Below are 18,628 nucleotides of genomic sequence, written 5' to 3'. Positions count from 1 at the left end.
GACAACCCAAATCATGAAGGAGTCTTTTCAGGAACTTGATAACATGATTCTAAGGTGTACTTGGAAGACTCAGTGGGAGAGAGGAGCCAGGAAGTTTTTGAGAAAAAGAGGATAATTATGGGGAATTTGCTCATTACCCCGTTTGTGGGCATATTATGAAGCCGTGGTAATTAAAATCGTGTGACATTGGCTCTCGAATAACAGAGAGAGAAGACTTATGCAATTAAATATTCGCTGTATGATAAAGGAGGTGTTTCATATAAGTGAAGAAAGAGATATCATTGATACCAAAATTAATTCCAAATGGATTCAATATTTTCACGTAAAAAATGAAACTATGATTTCCTCTCAAAAATGCACAACCTGAATTTAATCAAAGGGAAACATCAAACAAACTCAGATGAAGGACCGTCTACAAAACAGTTGGCCTGGAATCTTCTAGCTGTCAGCAGCAGGACAGGCAGACAGAGGAGGGGAAGCTCACCGAGCTGGGGACGTGGAGCGGGGAGTGGGTGGGGCGGCAACGGCATCAGGGCGGAGGGAGGGCTGGCTGGGGCAGGAGATGGCGATGCCACACGGGGGAGAATGGGCCCTGGAAGAAAGGTTCTGGAATCCTGCTGGTCTCACCAGTCAGGGCTGCCACCAGCAGGCGGCCTCGTCCTTTGCCTCCTGGTTTTCTGAGTTCTTTTCAAGTGATACCTCCCTCAGTGGAACATTGTGTAAGCTCAGAAAAGCATACTTGTGAAGAACTTTTAATCGTGTCAAAACAGATGTTAAATATAATGTCAAGCAAAAACACTGTATAGTGTTTACTATGCTGGGTACCATTCTAAGTCGTTTTGGATTTATCCCTCACATCTACCACATGAAGCAGGTACTATGACCATCCCCATTTAACCGTGAGGAAACTGAGGCAGGCACCAAGAGGTCACATGACCCGACCAAAGTCACACATCTGGCTGTGCCAGCATGGCTGTGTGTCTCGGGACAGCTGAGTGTGCCAGGGCTGGCTGAGTGTGCCAGGACGGCTGCGTGTGCCAGGGCTGGGGTTTGAAGCCAGGCGGTTGGAGCCCGGAAGCTGCGCTTGTCGCCGCCGTGCCCGCCGCCTCTGCATCAGTCCAGTCACATGACAGGAGCAAGACTGGAGGGGTGCTCAGAGACCGCCCAGCTTGCCAGGAGGCGGGATTATGGGTTTTTGTCTTCTGGATTGTTTGTTTGTTGAACTTTTAGAATATTCTATGGTAAGTTGGCATTCATTTTACAATTGGAAAAAGTCAACAGCTAATGAGAAAATTCTCCCCACCCCTCTAGTCTCTTCTGTGGGAACCAGCTCTTGGCTCCTCCAGGCTGGTGCTGGCCCCGGTCCTCTCTGAGAGCCCACGCCCCTGGGCCCGCCCTCCCTGCATGGCTAAGGACGTCATTGTTGATGAGCAGATGGTGGTTGGCATCGTTGAGAGGATGCAGGAGCTCCTTAGGAGGCTCTGTACTTGGCTCTCTGGGGAATGTGCAGGTGCCCACATCTCGAGACTTTCTTGCTTGTTCACTTTCTGTAAGATAATAAATGTGCGTTGCTTTAAGGCGCTGTGTTTATTGTAACTTGTTACAACAGCAGTTGAAAACTAATGCACATGCCTAGTACGGGACAGAAATCAGCATGTGAACTGTGCTGTGTGTCTGGAGAGCATAAACTCTTAACCATGATGTCAGAATACCTCCATCGGCATCTCCCAGAAGAAAGGTCCAGGGAGCAACCTCTGCTATCTGCTATCCTAGGAACTCAGGAGCCATTCAGGGTGTGGTGAGTGAGTCTTATGGGACATCCCAATGAGGGCAAGGGTTTAGAGAAGTGGGGGTGGGGGGGAGCTGAGCAGAGAGAACATTCTGGCTGGGGGAACTTCGTGCAGAGTCCCAGAGGCAGCAGACGGAGAGCAGAGGTGGTGAGATGAGGGGCCAGGCGGGGAGCAGAGCAGGAGGCCCACACAGGCTGACAGAGGACGGGCCTGGATGCCGTGGGCTCCGCCAGCATCCTCAGGAAGATGAACAGAAGCTGTGGGGCTGATGCCTGCACCTCAGTCTGGAGCCTGTCTACACCGGGCAGCAGCCCACCTCACCCAGTGTCCCCACCCGTGAAAAAGGGAGAGGGCCGTGTCCCTCCCAGGAGTGCTGAGGGACGCAGGAGCTGGCCAGGCCTCGCTCCCAGCTGGGGCTCAGGGCCTCACTGCCAGCCACACGGCTGCCCTGACCTATGTGGCATCTTGCACCATGGTTTGATGAAGACATTTCCCCCAGGTCAAGTCCAGCTCAGGCTGAGTCTGCTGGGCCCTGGAGCATCTGACCTGTAGGGAGCAGGACAGTCAGCAGTGCCCAGCTCCTGGAACCTTCCCTGGCTGGGGGAAGGTGCTGGAGAAGGGCCTTGTTCCCATACCTCTGGTCTCACCATTCAATGCTTATTTTCACCCAAGCTGGGCTGCTGGCAGAGTTGGTCTCTGGTGTCCCTGCTCTAAGCCTTGAGATCATCAGCTTCCTGGGACCCCATTCAAAAATGATGCCTTTCATCCATCCATCCATCCATCCGTTCATTCATCACGTATTTATTGAGCCCTCACTGTGTATGTTGGTGAGATAGTGATAATCAATGTCCAGCCCGCAGGGAACAGGCTCGTTGGTAGGGTGGGTGATTCAAACAGGTGGCCCACAGGCCCACACAACCAACAGATGCATTTTGTTCAATCCTGCACACTTATTTTTTTCTTATTCATCATCTTGTACCGATCGGAAGATTTCGTGTGGACGCCTCGATGTTCAGTTTCCTTTGAAAAACGACAAGCCCTGCAGACAGGCCCAGCTTCCTACACAGCCGGAGTTGGGGCTGAGTGATAGCTGCCGCCCTGGGTCTACCACAGTTGCCCTCTTCCGGTCCCTGTGTCTCCCCAGCACTGAGGACAAGTGTCGGGAGCCACTGTCGTGGTTGTGTTGCCGTTTGTCTTGTAGAAGAGTCAAGAGGACGGTGAACTGTGACTCACTCTCTTTTCATCAAAAGCAGGAAGAGCTCAAAGCAGACGGTCATACATTTGATAAAATTCTAATGCTTGACCCATTCGATTTGGTTTTTCCCTGCAGTAGCAGCCAGGATGCACTGGGTTAGGCTGTGAGAATAAACAACCCCAAATCTCATTGGCCTCATAAGCAAAGGTTTATTTCTCACTCACACGACAAGTTCACCGCAGGCTGGCCAGGGCCCTGCTCCGTGTCTCCTCACCTCAGGACTCAGACTACTGAAGCGACCACCATCTTAAACATGGCGGAGGAAGAGGGAGGCGTGAGGCTCTCTCACCGCCAATTAATTACTCCTGCATAGAGGCGGCACATGTCACTTCTGCTCATAGCTCAACTGGACAGGACTAGTCACATGGCCCCAGCCAAAGGGAGCTAGGAAGTGCAGTCCTGCCGTGCGCCTGGAAAGGGGTGAGCTGGAGCTGTTTGGTGAAGGGCATTCATTACCGTCTGTCTCACGACCCCCCTCAATGGCCTCCTCCCTTCAGCATTTGAGATTGTAGGCCCTGCTCTAGTTTAACCTACCCATTTTATAGATGGGAAGATTGAGGCCTGGAGAGGGGAAGAGACTCCGTAATAACCCTCTGCTGGGCCCTACTGCAAGCTCTTCCCACGTGTTGTAAATTTTGCAGTGGTTAAGGGCCTGGGCTCTGAAGATGGTGGGACCTAGGAGTAAGTTCTGGCTCTGCCACTTGCCAGTGTGTGATCTGGGGCAAACTGCACAGCTTCCCAAGCCCACTGTAAATGGGATAGCCCTGGGACGCACCTCATGAGGCTGTTTCCAGGGTTAACTGAGATGATGCAGGATCTAAAGTCCTCAGCACCGTGTAAGCCTTTAGTGCGCGTTAGCCTCTCCAAAACCTAAAACATTCTGCAGAGGAAGCGACTGAGGTTCAGAGAAGTGAGGAAACTTGCCGGAGTTCGTGCAGCAGAACTGGGTTTCACGCCCAGGTCTTCTGACTCCCCGGCAAGTGCTCACAGCTCCAGCATCACTGCCTTTCCTGACTTGGAAACGTCCACCCTCTCAGACAGTGGTCAACGTCCGCGGCCTCTGCGATCTCCCCTGCAGTGTCAATACTCGCCTGCCGTGAGTCCGGGAAAACGCTGCGAGCCTCTCTGGCGAGCTCAGTAGTCGAGGGAACATCCATGCGCCTGCTGTGGAATCTGCTGCAGGCGGAGGTCTCCTCGCTCAGACGCAGGGCCCGCTGACGTCTCTTCCACGGGCTCACTGTGTGACCGTGAGCGAGTCACTTCCCCCGGAGCCTCGGTGTCCTCACCCGCCCGGTGGGAAGGTTACAAACCCTCCAGGTGTTCTCCTAGCCCGAAAGCTCCCTCAGGGATTGCACCTCCTTCCCTCCCTGCGGCCCTGGGAGGCCCCACTCAGGTCCCGGAGGCGGAAGCATTTGGAAAATTCAAGAATTGCCCAGTGCCTAAGAGTGTAGCTTCGGAGGCCAGCAATTCGAGTGTTTGAATCACAGCCCAGCCCCTGCTTGTTGAACCTGGGGAGGCTTTCTTAAGCTCTCTCCATCTCAGTTTCCTCATATGTCAAAAGGGTATAATAAAAGTTCCTCGCCCATATTGTTGTGAATATTAAACAAGTTATTGTAGAGAAAGTGCTTACAGCAGTGCCTGGCGCCACGAAGTGCTTAATAAATATTAGCTGTGTGCCGGGAGCCACTGTTATTACAAAAGTCTCTGTTCGGAAGAATGTCTAAACGCACGGGAGACAAGAAGTGCCTCTAAGCATGGTCTGGGGACAACAGGATCGTGTGGTATTCAACTTGAAGTCAGAGAGGGCAGTGCAGGCCGTCGGAGCTGTAGGAAGCAGAGCTGCAAGGCTTCCCCAAGGAGAGAGTTCAGTGATTTGGCTGAGAAAGCACAGGTGTCAACGGCCAAGTGTTCTGTGGGGAAACTTATCCCAGCTCAGAGAAGGAACAGAGCAGGCCTCACTCCACTTGATCATTCAGATCTTTGGTGATGCCTCCCCTGATGTGTCAGGCTCTGTGTTCAGTGCCAAGGATGCAAGACGAAGGAGACAATTCAGTGTCATAGCCGAGACCATGGACACTGAGTTAGACAGACTTGGGTGAGAGTCCCAGCCACGTCACTCTTGAGTTGTGTGCCCTTGGCCAAGCTATGCAACCTCTCTGAGCTTTACTTTTCCATTCTGTAAAATGGGGATAATAATGGCACCTTGTCGTGGGGCCCTTGCGAGGATTAAATGAATGGCCTAGAAAAGAAGTCAGCCCCTGGTGAGTGCTGGTCATTGTCGCTCTCCTGATTATGTATGTCTTTCGTGTTGGAAAGTTGTGGGGAACACAGTCTGTGTGAGAAACACAGCTTCTGACTGAGGCTCGTGCACAACCCAAAGGACAGATGATCTATGCTGCATCCAGACTCCCCAAACTATGGGATGGTCCCACAGATGAATAAAGAGGATCCCAGAACAGTGCTACTCAAAATGTGGCCCATGTGCCCATACCAGCTTGCAAACTCTTTATAAGAGATCTGCGATGAGACAACTATACAGGTTGAGGGTAAAGGTTTAGAGACTTTTGTAGCTGTTTTCCATTGTTGTGATATCCAAGTGCATGCTTGGTAGACTCGACTCATTGAACAGGGTGAGGACAGGTTCATTTATCATCGAATGTGCATGGCAAATTGCATGTGGCTCAAGCTGAGTACCAGTCACGTGCAGTAGGTAGGGCCATGTGTCAATCCACAGTAGTGGAAATATTTAAAAACAGTACTTTGCAACAGATAGTTTGAGAAACACTGTCTTATAGGCAGGGAGAGAACTTTAATTTGGGGTGAGTAGATAGTAAGGTTCCACCAGGAAAACAAAAAGCACTCTAGGTGGCTCAGACATAGAGAATTTAATAGAGGGGATTGACTACACAGGCAACAGAAGCTCTGGGAAGCCAGACAAGGGACAATGATACAACCCAGAGACTGGCGATGGCAGGAAGCTGCTCCCGCTTTTATGGCTGGAGGGACAACAGGAGGATGTGGTGCAACCAAAATCAAGATTCAAGGTTTTCCAGAGGGAGCTAGACCCATGTCTGGGGCTTCCCAGCAGGAGCTGGAGCCATGGAAGAGACCAAGGCACTGCCATAGAGGCCACTGGAGAAAAAGGACAGAGAGAGGGTAATGCTCTGACTTTTTTCCTCCTTCCATCCTCCAGTGTTCTGCCAGTGCCTTCCATTGGTTGAACATACCCAGAAGCCAGTTGGCAAGAAAGCTTGGGCATAGAGAAGAGGCGAAGCAGAGTGAATGGATAAAATAAACCAACAGCTGTCATGGGGCAGGACAGAGCAGGAAACCAGGCAGATGGCAACGACCTCCAACAGACTTCTTCTGAGCATGGTGCTGGTGGTGGTGGATGAGGACGTTTACCAGGCCCCTCTTTCTGGTTGTTGAAAAGACCAAGTAAGATGGCGCTTACTTGAGAATCTGAGGGTGTAGAGGGGTGGGGGAGAAAAAGATGGAGCTTCTGTACCACTAATCAACCCAAGGCAGGATTCAGGTCTGTTTCTCTAGATTATTTTCCCTCCAACCTCCTTCTTGTAACTTCCAAGTAGAAAATGAAAAACCCACGAAGTCTGTGACGTCCTCCATTTTTTAAATGGAGCTGTTAGAGCCAAAGGATGTGTGCACGATGGAGAAGATTTAAGAGAATTTCTTAGGAAATGGAGAGAGAATTCCAGGGAAAAAGTTTTTTAAAAAAAGAAACCAACGAAAACCCAGGAGGTTGGGAGACTAGAACACTTGTAAAAAGAACCTGCCAGGCTGGGACGCGGGGAGAAAATTGATATTAATGAAACATCATGAGCGAATTAAGACGGCCAAAGTGCTCTCAGATGTCTACAGGGACTGCACCTCTCACTGGCTTTTGGAAAAAGTTAACATGTAAAACTTCCTCATAAACAAAAGTATTTTAAGAATTTCAACTCGGAGACATTCCTGGCTAGCATCGTGCACGCAGTTGAGAATACCTTTGATTAATTCCGGCTGGTAATTAGGTTGGAGAATGTTTGTGCCAAGCGCTTCCAAGAGCTGCGTGAACAGTCAGGGGGAAGGCAGGGCACCCTGCCTCCCGCCTTCCTAACCTGAGGTGAGCTGGATGACGACTTCTGGTTTTAGGCATGAAACCAGGACACTCTCAGACTAGCTCGGGTCATGTGTAAGACTAACTGTCACTGAAACCATCCTGTGTGTGACTGTAGAAGATACCAGCTGGAGTGTCTTGCCACTCCTGCCTCCTTTCTCTGAGAACAGCTTCTCCCTGCCCTACAACCAGATTTAAATCGCAGGATCCCAGCCCTGAACGCAGCAGATTGGACCAGGAGTGGTCACCTGATGAAAGCTGAGCCAATCGGATTCTCTGCCCGCAGCATCTGGAACTAGCATTTGCACATGTGCGTCAGTTTCCACTTGTTGCTTGCACTGTGGAAGCATAAGCTCAGGGAATACTGGCTGGCTGCCTTTCACAGAGAAGCTGGTTTACAGAGAAAGAGATGAAGATCTAGAGAAAAGAATGGACTCAAGGCAAAGAAGCTTGAGAGAGAACCCGGCTATGGGACTCTGGTTCCTGACTGCCACAAGACCCAGTTTCATGGTCTTTCCTTGGGTTTTGAGAGATGCACCCCAAAATAGCCCCCTTTTTTATTGCTTGTGAAAATGTGGGTGTTTGCTCTTTGACACCAAGACACCAAGAGCATGAGAAAATGGTGGTGGCTAAGATGGCCCCAGTGCCTGCAGGAGAGACCGGTCAACAATGCTTTCTTACTACTCACTACGATTTAGGAAACATCTATACGATGCCTCTTAATGCTCTCTCCCATTTGGGGATGCCAGTGAAGAGAGAAGTGAGTGAAGACGCTGTGCGGTTTGATGGCCTCCCCAGAGCTGCCCTGACCAACAGCTATCCCCGCCCACCTGCCTTATGCCCCATCGTTAGTCATTCCACTCTGTGTAGGTCAACACAGGATGCTACATGGAGAGGGAGTGAGCCCATTGCACAGATGGCATGACTGAGGCTCAGAGCTTAAGTGACTCCTCCTTGCTGTATCTAGAAAAGTTCTGGGCACCAGGTTTGTTCTTGATAATCCCAACTTAGCATCAGCACCAATCTGAGGCCTGTGACCCAGCTGCGGTCCTTGGAGGAATCCTGCAGCTGTCTTGGGGAAGTGCTTACCCGTGCTTCCCGACGCTGGCTGTAGCTTAGAACTACTTGGGAAGTCTTTTGAAAAAAAAATCTGATGCCTGGACTACACTCCAGACCAACTGAGCTGTGGTCTCTGGGTCCTGGAGATTATTTGTTTTTTAAAAGTTCCCAAGATGATCCTAAGATGCAGTCAGGGTTCAGAACTACTGAGCTGGGTGAATTAATTACTTTTGGGAAAAAGGGGAGATTAACTGAGCTGATGAGTGCTGGCTCTTCGTTGCTGAGCCCGCTGAGTGCCTTCCCTGGGATGGGTGGGACAAAGGGAAAAAAATAGACTGGAACAGTCTCCTGTCACCACTGAGGTCAAACCAACTGGGACTGTCGGAGGTTCGTCGGTCATTATACTTCATTAATTTGGACTCAAGATGAGAATATAAGAATGTTCTCGAACTATGAAGAAAGGGTTTTCTTCAAAAGAGGAAAGATATAAATGAGACATCAGCCCTTTGGCCTGCTTAGAGAAACCAGCCCTTCACAGACACACACCCCCAGTGGTGGGTTTGCTAGTAATACATTGGATTTTAGTCAGTCACCAAAGTTGGTCCTTCGGGACCACTATTTGCCAAACACTGTTCCTGGCATATGGTAGAGGCTCAATAAGTATTAGTTGAATTAATGAATAAATGAACATATTGTCACTGTAGAAGTCAACACATGCTCTTTGGATTATAGAGAGTTTTGAAAGAAATGTAATATTTTGAGGTCCAAACAAAAATGAGCTGAGCTGCCTCTGTCCAAAGCCTGGGGAGTCATGGGTCATAAAGCCCAGGCCTGGCAATTCCACTGATTTTGCTTTCAAGGTTCCCAAGATCTAAACTGTCCCCTGGGGGCCAGCCCCGTGGCCGAGTGGGTAAGTTCTTGCACTCTGCTTGGGTGGCCCAGGGCTTCGCCGGTTCGAATCCTGGGCACAGACATGACACTGCTCATCAGGTCATGCTGAGGCAGCATCCCACATGCCACAACCAGAAGGGCCCACAACTAAAATACACAACTACGTACTGGGGGCTTTGGGGAGAAGAAGAAAAAAAAGAAAAGATTGGCAACAGATGTTAGCTCAGGCTCCAATCTTTTTTTTTTAAGATTTTATTTTTCCTTTTTCTCCCCAAAGCCCCCAGGTACATAGTTGTGTATTTTTAGTTGTGGTTCCTTCTAGTTATGGCATGTGGGACGCCGCCTCAGCATGGCCTGATGAGTGGTGTCATGTCTGTGCCCAGGATTCAAACCAGCGAAACCCTGGGCCGCTGAAGCAGAGCGAGAGAACTTAACCGCTCGGCCATGGGGCTGACCCCTCAGGTGCCAATCTCAAAAAAAAATAAAATAAAAAAATAAACTATCCTCTCTGGATGCTTGAAGGCTGGCTCCAGCCAGGCTCAGTTTCTGCCAATAACAAAGGGGCATGGGGTGAGGCATCTGCCCCTCACATATGTCCTGGAGGGGAGTCACCCGCCCCTCCACGGCCCCCTCCTCTGGGCATTACCCTTTCAGGAGACACATTGAGGGCCCAGGGCTTCTCAGATTTGCCAACTGAAACATTGGTAAGGACAAAGGAATGTGAACTCACAATCCTCATGATTTAGGGGCATTCCCTGAAGCAACCAGTGCCAGCAGGGCTGCTATGGACAGAACTGAACTGGGTCCCCCATAATTCCTATGTAGAAGCCCGAACCCCCAGTGTGACTGTATTTGGAGATAGAGCCTATAAGGAAGTAATTAAGGTTCAGTGAGGTCGTAAGGATGGTGCCCGATCCTTCAGGATTAGTGTCCTTGTAGTAGAGATGCAGAGAGCTCTCTCGCACTCAGAGGAAAGGCCATGTAATGAGAAAGCTAGGGAGAGAGTACAAGGAATGTCTTTGAAGCTTCTCCAACTACTTAAAAAATTTGTTCTGATGTTGCACTTTACCTGACAATAAAATCCTCGTTTGTTTTAATAGCAAAAATAGTTGTTATTTAAAATAACCTTTTTCCTGAAGTTTCACCTAATCCCTACCTCATCTCCAATTACCTCCCCAGGTGCATGTGCCCCGTGGGAAAAGTACATGAGGAGCCAAGTGGAGAAGAGGCTTAAAGGACTGTAACCAGAACAGGGAGGGAGCCAAGACTCAGGTCAGAAGTGCTTGCTGGAACTGGGGGTGATCGTCCCTAAGAGGAGGGGCTGAGGAGCAGGCACAACAGCTGCCCTCAGAAGAGGAACCTGTGGGGCTGGCCAGGTGGCGCAGTGGTTAAGTTTGTGTGCTCTGCTTCAGTGGCCCCAAGTTCGCAGGTTTGGATCCTGGGTGCAGACCCGCGCACCACTCATCAAGTCACGCTGTGGCGGTGAGCCATGTACAAAACAGAGCAAGACTGGCACAGACGTTAGCTCAGCGACAGTCTTCCTCACACACACAAGAAAGAGGAACCTGAGACGTGCATGAAACCCGGGTCTTCAGTCCTAACAGACACCGTGTCCCCTTTTGATAAATATAAAGCTCTTGCAAGTCCTGGGGATTCTGAACTTGTCCCTTGCGAGGGCACATGTGACTCTGCCCTCTGCATGTCCCACCAGCCAAATTTCCATCAAGCACTTCTTCGCATCCTAGAAAATAGCATTTATTTTACATTTGTCAGGTTTAAATATCATGATTTGAATCATGTGTTTTCAAGCCGCTTACACCCCTGACCCCTCTCCACCCTGGGGGTTCTGATGCACGTCCCAGCCTGCCTCCTCGCCCCCTCCGAGCTGTGCTGTTTTAAGTACGTAGCTCCACAGGCAGAGTTCAGCCAACGGGACACGTTCAAGGGAGGCAGCCTTCAGCATGGAAAGGAAGACACTCTACAAGTTAGAGCCACCCAGCACGACCTGAATTGACATGATAGGTAGTGAGCTCCCCGTGGCTGGAGGTATGTAGGAGGAAGCCAAGTGACTATCGTGACCAGGGCAGTGATTGGATGCTGTGATTTCCAATTCTGATTTGTGCTTCAAGAGCTGAGACGTGTGACACGGAAGTTCCAGACTGTTTCAAAGGGGGCCCCCTCACCTTCAGTTCCTTGAGATCCCTAATTCTTCCTCCCATCCCCATTCATTTTGGGGATATGAAGCCAACTTGTCTGAGGACTGGAGGGCCGCTGGGCGGAGACACCAGACTGTCTCCAAAGACGCCGGTGGTGGAGGTGGCACACGGTGCCGCTGGAAAAGGCCACAGGGAATTCTCTGTGTCACTGCAGCGTCTCTGGGCCAAAAGAGCCAGGGTCCACTCGTCACACAGCTGGAGGGCCCAGTGTCCTACCATGACGATTAGCCTGGCCCGCGTCCCTCCGGCTGCCCCACCGTGTACGAAAAGAGCAGCTCAGCCTCCATCCTTGCCTTCCTGCCTGAGGCCAGAGGGGCCCGCAGGCCAATCTCACTGCTTTCGGTTTGACCAGGAGGGTGTTGCCGTTTTTATTTTGTGATCCCTCCGCTATGAAACAAAACAAAGTAAGGGATGTCACGTCAGGAAGCTAGGTTGCCAGTTTCTCTGGGGTCTGGGGGCCCGGGCCTGTGTCCCAGCGGACATGGCTCGCCTCCTGTGCTGCCCTCCTCTCCCGTCACCAGCTAGTCCCTTGCCTTAGTTTGGCTCCCCCTCAAAGCAGACCCCGAGACCAGGATGGGAGCGCAAGTCGTTTCCTTGGGAGGCAGAACACACGTGCAGAGGGTGGGGAAGCGGGACAGGGAGGGAAGAAAGCCCATCCGGGGACTGTTGTGGGCAGTTGGAGTCTCATCCTGCTGGGGTCGCTGAGAGTCAGCGCAGAGCATGCCTCAGTTTCCCTCCCGAGAGGAGAGGGAGCTGGGATGTTCGTACAGCAGCTCCTGCCAGTCACGGGTGGAGGCTGCTGGAGAGGAGAGGGAGCCTGTGGGAGGGGGAACCCTGGGCAGAGCGAGGCAGGTCCTGGCAGCGGGAGGGCCACGGTGCCCTGAAAGGGTGAGGTGGGCCCAGGGCGGGGTGCTGGTGGCTCCCACTGCACCTCCGTGAGGTGCCAGGATCTGCCATCTCTGCTTTAAACCGTGTGGCCCAGCCCTGACAGAAAGGGGAATCCTCTCTCATTCTAGGCCCATCTGACTCAGTTCCTGTCAGCGTTACGTGGGCACGATGGCACCTGGCTCATGGGGAGGTGCACAGCCAGGCAAGCTGCTTGCTGTCCCTTAACAGGAAAGTCACCTACCTCGCACAGCCTTGCCCTCCCAAATCCCCGGATGGGGCTGACCGTTTTTTTTTTTCAGTGAGGAAGATTGGCTTTGAGACAATATCTGTTGTCAATCTTCCTCTTTTTACTTGAGGAAGATTGGCCCTGAGCTAACACTTGTGCCAGTCTTCCTCTACTTTGTATGTGGGATGCCACCACAGCGTGGCTTGATGAGTGGTGCATAGGTCTGCGCCCAGGATCCGAACCTGCGAACCCTGGGCCACTGAAGTGGAGCGGGCGAACTCAACTGCTACAACCCTGGGCTGGCCCCAGAGCTGAGCTTCTTGATGGGCAGACAGTCCCCGCGTCCTGGGTCCTCTCTCTCCTCCTACCCCATCCAGCCAGTCTTGCTCTTTCCTTCCGGAACGTTTAAGCCCTCAAGTCCTCTGCTCTGCAGTTCACCCTAGATTAACCAGGCAACCAGTTCAATGGCAAGTTGCAGGGGAATTAACTGGAGGGGTGGGATTAGCAACCCTTTTCGAAGTCAAAGCTCCAGATCTGGGTCTTTAAAAATGATGCCTTTTTAAGCACTTCCATCTTTGCTGGCATCCCTTTGCTGACCAAGGGAAGAACAGCAGACACCAGACAATGGGCTCCATCTGCCCTCATGGCCATGACATTTCCTGGAACCAAAGGGCTGGTAATATGTACAAATGAGAGGGGCGAGTCCTCTGCCAGGCCCTCCCCAGAGGGAAGTTCATCTGCACTATAGACGTTCTTGATTCTGAGGATCTGTCTTGTAAACCCTGTGCAGACGGCTTTTGTTTTCAGATTAGAGAGCCTGTTGACAGTCTCGCTTTCACAAGATCTCTGTTTGGGGTCTCTTAAACTTCGGGAACCATGCCTCCCGGCCCCGCTGGGATTCATTTTGCCAGAGGTGCTAGCCAAGAGCTCTTTCCCCATCTTTGCACAGGAGGGCCGGACGCAGCACCGACGCAGGCTTTCTGGATCGATGAACTTGTTCTGACCCTTTCTCCTCTTGCTCCCCTTTCTCAGATGGTATAAACTGAAACTGGGGGAGGCCAGCCTGTCAGATGCACCCAAGGATTCCTGCCTTCTGGGGTGCGCGGTGACACCAAGCTGCGATGCGTGGTGGGAAGAGGGCAGGTACACAAAAGACAGGAAGCCAAATGTGCGGGCCTTGAAGGGTGCTGCTCAGAGCACAAGGCCCCACTGTTCACCAGATGTGTGTCCACTTCACTTCTCTCCACCGCTGTTTACTCAGCTATAAAATGGAAATGATGATAACACCCCCCCCTTCGTGGAGCTATGGTAAGGATAAAATGAGATAATGCGGGAAAAGCTCCTTGCCCGCACACAGTGAGAGCGTGACAAATGAGCGCTGCTTTTGCCCTTTATCATCATCATCATCATCACCACCACTATCTGGGCTTCCAGAAATACCAACACCAAGCGACAGGCTGTCAGAAAAGGACTGGGCCCCATCCATCGAGAAGAAGTGAAGGAGCTTCTTAAATGATGAAGGCTTGGAGATGTGTCTTGAAGAATGGGAAGAATTTGGACAAGCGGCAATGTCACCGGGGAGACGGAAAGTCAGAGGAGAGGAGATGAGGGCATTCCAGGTGGAGGGAGCCAAGCGAGTGGGAAAGGAGAGATGCCTGCGTGTGTTCAGGGATTATTAGCAAGTAACGTCCTTGGCAGGAGTGGGTAGAGGAGATGCAGAGAAGGGAAGATGAGATAGAGAGGCGGGCTGTTTTAAACCAGGAGACCATTTCATCAGGACTAGGAGTGCTCAGAAAGTGCAACTCTGCTTTCCAGGAGACGCCAAACTTCTCAGATAAGAGAATTCTCCTTTGGTCTTAACAAAATGGCCAACATGACCGCATGCTTGGATGTTCCATTAGTCAGATTACATCCTTTGCTTTGACAGCAAAGCTGAGGCCCTGTGTGAGGTGCCCGGAGTGGGAGAGGGGGGACATTTTATTGGACAGTATTGAATTTGTTCAGACTCCTGCAATTCCCCTGGAAGGGGCCATGGATACAGGGTCAATTTACCCTCCGACCCGAAGCCACAGGGTTGATAAGCAGCCGCCACAGTGTACGGGGGAGATGAACTCCATTGTGGAGCTGTTCAATAAATCTGCTGTTAGCAGGGAAAGTGCTTACATGCACTTAAAAAAAATTAAACAACAAAATAAGAGCCGTTGATTGACAGAGCATCAATAAAGCTGCGCGTGTGCACTGTTGACCTTCCCCCCGCCCCCCCGCCCTGCCAATCTGTGTTTATTAGAAATCAGTTCCTATAAATAGCTTGTGGCAGAGAAAACGATGAGCTGCTCCCCAGATGCGTGACTGTGAAAGCTAACTGTTTAAGACTCGGCTCTTGGTTCGATTCAGTTGATCATTTGCTGCCGCTGAAACGTGGGGTGTCAGGAGTGAGGGGCTGTTGTCAGAGGTGCTTAATAATTTTGTACCCTCCACTGTTGAAGCAGAATTGCTAGTTGCCCACTCCAGACCTGTCCTTCCTTTTTGCTGACGAACTGAACCCCAATTTGCTTTCAGAGTGGCAATGTACTTTGCTAAAAACCAATGGCTTTCCCATACTTCTCTGAAGCCAGGGTTGGCCACACAGCTCTATCCAATGAGACACAGCAGAGGGTTTTGGAAAAGTTTTTGCTGACCTGAGACATATGCTACCTCTCTGTCTTTCTTCCTTCCATTTTCTTCCTGTCTGGAAAGTGGATGTAAGTCTGGAGGTACAGCAGCCATACTGTGACTAGGAGGCTACAAGCTGGAGGAGGAAGTGATAAGGATGGGGGAGCAGAAAGATGGATATGGTTGAAGTCCCTGGTGTTTTCATTGAGTCACTTACAGCTCCAGGCTGCCTATTCATAGAGTTTTTGTTGTGAGTTAAAAATAAACTCTTATCTGTTTCAGCTACAGTAGAATGATTGTCTGTTAATTGCAGTTCACCACCACTCTATCTGATGCAAACTTATTCCAGAATCTCATCTCAAGTTTATGCTGCAAGTATGTGAGGATCATGTGCCCAGAACTGGCCAATATGCAATATGGGTAAAGTGCAGCCACATTGTGAGTAAGAGTAGAGTGTGGTGGCTCTTGAATCAGAGAGGCCTGAGCTCAAATCCAGGAGCCAGCTGCCGCGGACTAGCTCACGACCTTGGTCAAGTCTCTCTACAGGTCTGAGCCTTCCTCGCCTCGTCTGTATCATCACCATCATAAGTATTCAGTGGTGAGTGAAAAGCTCTATCTTGCAGGGAATAGAGGCCCTGGCCTGAGGAAGGAGGAGCCACTTACCTGAGCCAGTGGGCACAGGCATGGCTGAAGAAGGCCCATGTGGCAGGGGCAGGAGACCAACCACCACGGAGAAGGCTTGAAACAGGGAGCACTGGGCTAGGAGCCTGGAGGCCCAGGACCCAGTTGGTTACACATACACACCTTCCCAGGATCCGAGGAGGATTGCCCTCGGTGTGGGTTCTGTCATGGATCGTCTTTCTGGGCCTTATTGTCATCTCCTCACACCTTCATCCCACATATCCTTTCCTGGCACCACCAGGCCCCAGGCCTGAGCTGCACACTTTCCATTTACAGCCTCATTTCTTCTCTCATCACTCCTCCGAGTGTCTGGGACTAGCCCCATTTCACAGGGGAAGAAACCGAGGCTGCTAGAGTTCCTCTCTTCCTCACCCTTATTTACTCGGTCCTTCCACATGTTTCCTGAGGGCCTCCTATCTTCCAGACACTGTGCCAAGCCTTCTCTCATTTAACCCTCAGAAGGACATGATGAAATAGATACTCTGATCCTTGTTTTTCAGATGAGGAAACTGAGGCTCAGAGAGTTTATTGAATTCACGCACTCTTTCAATGAATTCTAGAGTGGGCCATCTCACCTTTCCCTGTTGCCAGGCCTGGAGGTGGCGGGATGGTGGCACAGGCCTCAGGTGCCTCCGGTATCGCTGCCCTCTGGCCTGGCTCTCAGCTTTGCAGTGTTGGTGGCCCTACACTGGTTCATTCCCATATTTGCTTTCCAAAGGACGAGGCAAGTCCCTTAGCCCGAGCTTCTGAGATCATGGCGGACTAAAGTGGTGGATGCTATGGTGTCCTATGCACAGCCCTTTATTAGGCTGACACACTTGACCCTCAGTGACCATCAGCGTTGGCTGCTAATGGCTCACGGGTACCCATAGAATTGTCTAGACAATTGTCCTTGGCCAATCATAAGCCCCCTTGCCTGGGAGTAAACTCCCCAGTCCCTGAGAGCAAGCTGCAGCCAACGACTGACCGACAGGAGGGGCAAGAGCCAGAACACCTTGCCTCAGGGCAGAACAATCCTTGAGTTGTGATTCCTGCCCCAGGGCTCCCCAGAGGCCAGACTCCAGCCAAGACCCAGTTCTTGCTTAGCTCCTTCCTTCACTCTGTCCTACTTCCCTTACTCTCTTCCTCCTGAGAAAACAAATCACCAAACGCCTGTTCCAGCTCTGCTTCTAGAAGCCTGACTGAAGTCATCTCGGTAAAACCTTTGAAATCATCTGGTCCAAGGTCCAATTCCCTCTTTTTTTTTTTTTTTTTTTGAGGAAGATTAGCCCTGAGCTAACATCTGCTGCCAATCCTCCCCTTTTTTTGCTGAGAAAGACTGGCCCTGAGCTAACATCTGTGCCCATCTTCCTCTACTTTATATGTGGGATGCCTGCCACAGCATGTTTTGACAAACGGTGTGTAGGTCTGCACCTGGGATCGGAACCGGTGAACCCCAGGCCACCAAAGCAGAGCGTGTGAACTTAACCACTGCACCACCAGGCCAGCCCCCCAGCTCCCTCTTTCTGTAGCCCTGATCACAAGCCAGAGTGGGTTACTGATCTCCATCAAAGCTCCTACTGTGCTGCCTTGGAATTTGCTTATGCATCTATCTCTCAGGATTGACTAAACGATACTCAAGGACAGGACCAAGTCAGCTTTGTGTCTTCCTGCTCAGTGCCTGGCCTTGATGGCACCCAGTGCTGAGAATAACAGTGACGCTGAATATAGCTAGCATCAAGTATCAACCATGTGCCAAGCCCAGTCTGGTAACTTTACACGTGTTAATTCATTTACGCCTCACTACTATCCTTCGAAGTGGGAAATGTTATTATTCCCATTGTGCAGATGAGGATACTGAGGCCTGGGAGGACCTCTGAAGGGGAAGAGTCGGGTCTGGAGTGCTGCGGTCCCAACCCCTCGCTGGGACTCTCTCTGGCCCCCTCCTCAGAGAGGACACATCACCCCCACTTTACAAAGTCAGGCGAGAATTGCTCAAAGTTTCCAGAACAGTGTTCCTCACCTCGCCCTTGGGGTGTGAGAAGGTACAGACAAAGCTTGACAAAAGCAAACCACAACAAAACTAAACATCCCGGTCTCATAGCATGAATCACGCAAAAATGAGGAGGAAAGATTGATTGCAGAATGTGGAATCTCAGCTCCAATCAATATTTCATCAGCTTAAGAAATGAAGGCACCGGGGAGCCCGCCTGTGTGGGAGGCAGAGAGGACGGTAGGAAGGAGGCTCAGTCCTCATGCTCACCTGTCTCCCCCTCGCAGGTATTTCTACCTCCCCTGGAGATGTGGCAAATCCTCAGACGCACATCTCTGTGCTCTTTCCCCTCAGGATCTGAGGCGTCTAGAGAATCTCGGCATCTCTAGGCTACCAAGGACTTTGGGGGTCGTCTAAGGCTTTCCCGGTTCGGGAATGGTACTAATAGTCATCAGATTAGTTGACATGTAATGGGCACTTGCTACGTACTGGGCACACTGCTGAGGGCTCTGTGTTTATTTCTCTCAGCCGCCCTAGGAGGTGGGCACCACAGACATCTCCAACTTGCAGAAGAGGACACGAGGTACAGAGAGTTGAAATGCTTGCTTAAAATCATGCAGAGAGGAAGTGCATTTGTTGGGGTAGCACTGGCTCTGTAATGAATAACCCCCCAAATATTCATGCTCCACACAGTAGAAATTTACCTGTAGACCCCCAGTATTCCAATGCAGGTGTTTCTGATCACTGGGTCGGTCCCCTACAAGCTTCTTTGGGGACCCAGGCTCCTTCCATCTTGTAGCTCTGCCTCCCTTAGGGCCTCGTTCTCTGTCAATCACACCTACGCAGTGGAAGGAGAGAGAGACACAGAGAAGGCACACTCA

At 51.0% G+C, this 18,628-nt stretch overlaps 2 long non-coding RNA genes across 2 annotated transcripts in view; both read right to left on the bottom strand.

Annotated features, from left to right (window-relative positions):
• Nucleotides 1-341: 341 nt before the first annotated feature.
• On the bottom strand, nt 342-4,542 carry LOC139082177 (uncharacterized). Its single transcript, XR_011537920.1, has 2 exons — nt 4,137-4,542; nt 342-1,547 (listed from the first exon to the last, which is right to left on the bottom strand). It is a non-coding gene; the product is annotated as an uncharacterized lncRNA (long non-coding RNA).
• A 1,369-nt stretch (nt 4,543-5,911) lies between these two features.
• The window catches only part of LOC139082176 (uncharacterized), a 36,754-nt gene continuing 24,037 nt past the window's right edge, over nt 5,912-18,628 (bottom strand). The window contains exons 4-5 of the long non-coding RNA XR_011537919.1: nt 18,452-18,585; nt 5,912-6,507 (exon numbers count right to left, since the gene is read on the bottom strand). This is a non-coding gene — a long non-coding RNA (uncharacterized lncRNA). The remainder of the gene's footprint in view (nt 6,508-18,451; nt 18,586-18,628) is intronic.

The sequence above is a fragment of the Equus przewalskii genome, chromosome 3 (genome assembly GCF_037783145.1).
Source record: "Equus przewalskii isolate Varuska chromosome 3, EquPr2, whole genome shotgun sequence".
Taxonomy (NCBI): Eukaryota; Metazoa; Chordata; class Mammalia; order Perissodactyla; family Equidae; genus Equus; species Equus przewalskii.
This window is presented reverse-complemented; position numbering and strand designations above follow the sequence as displayed.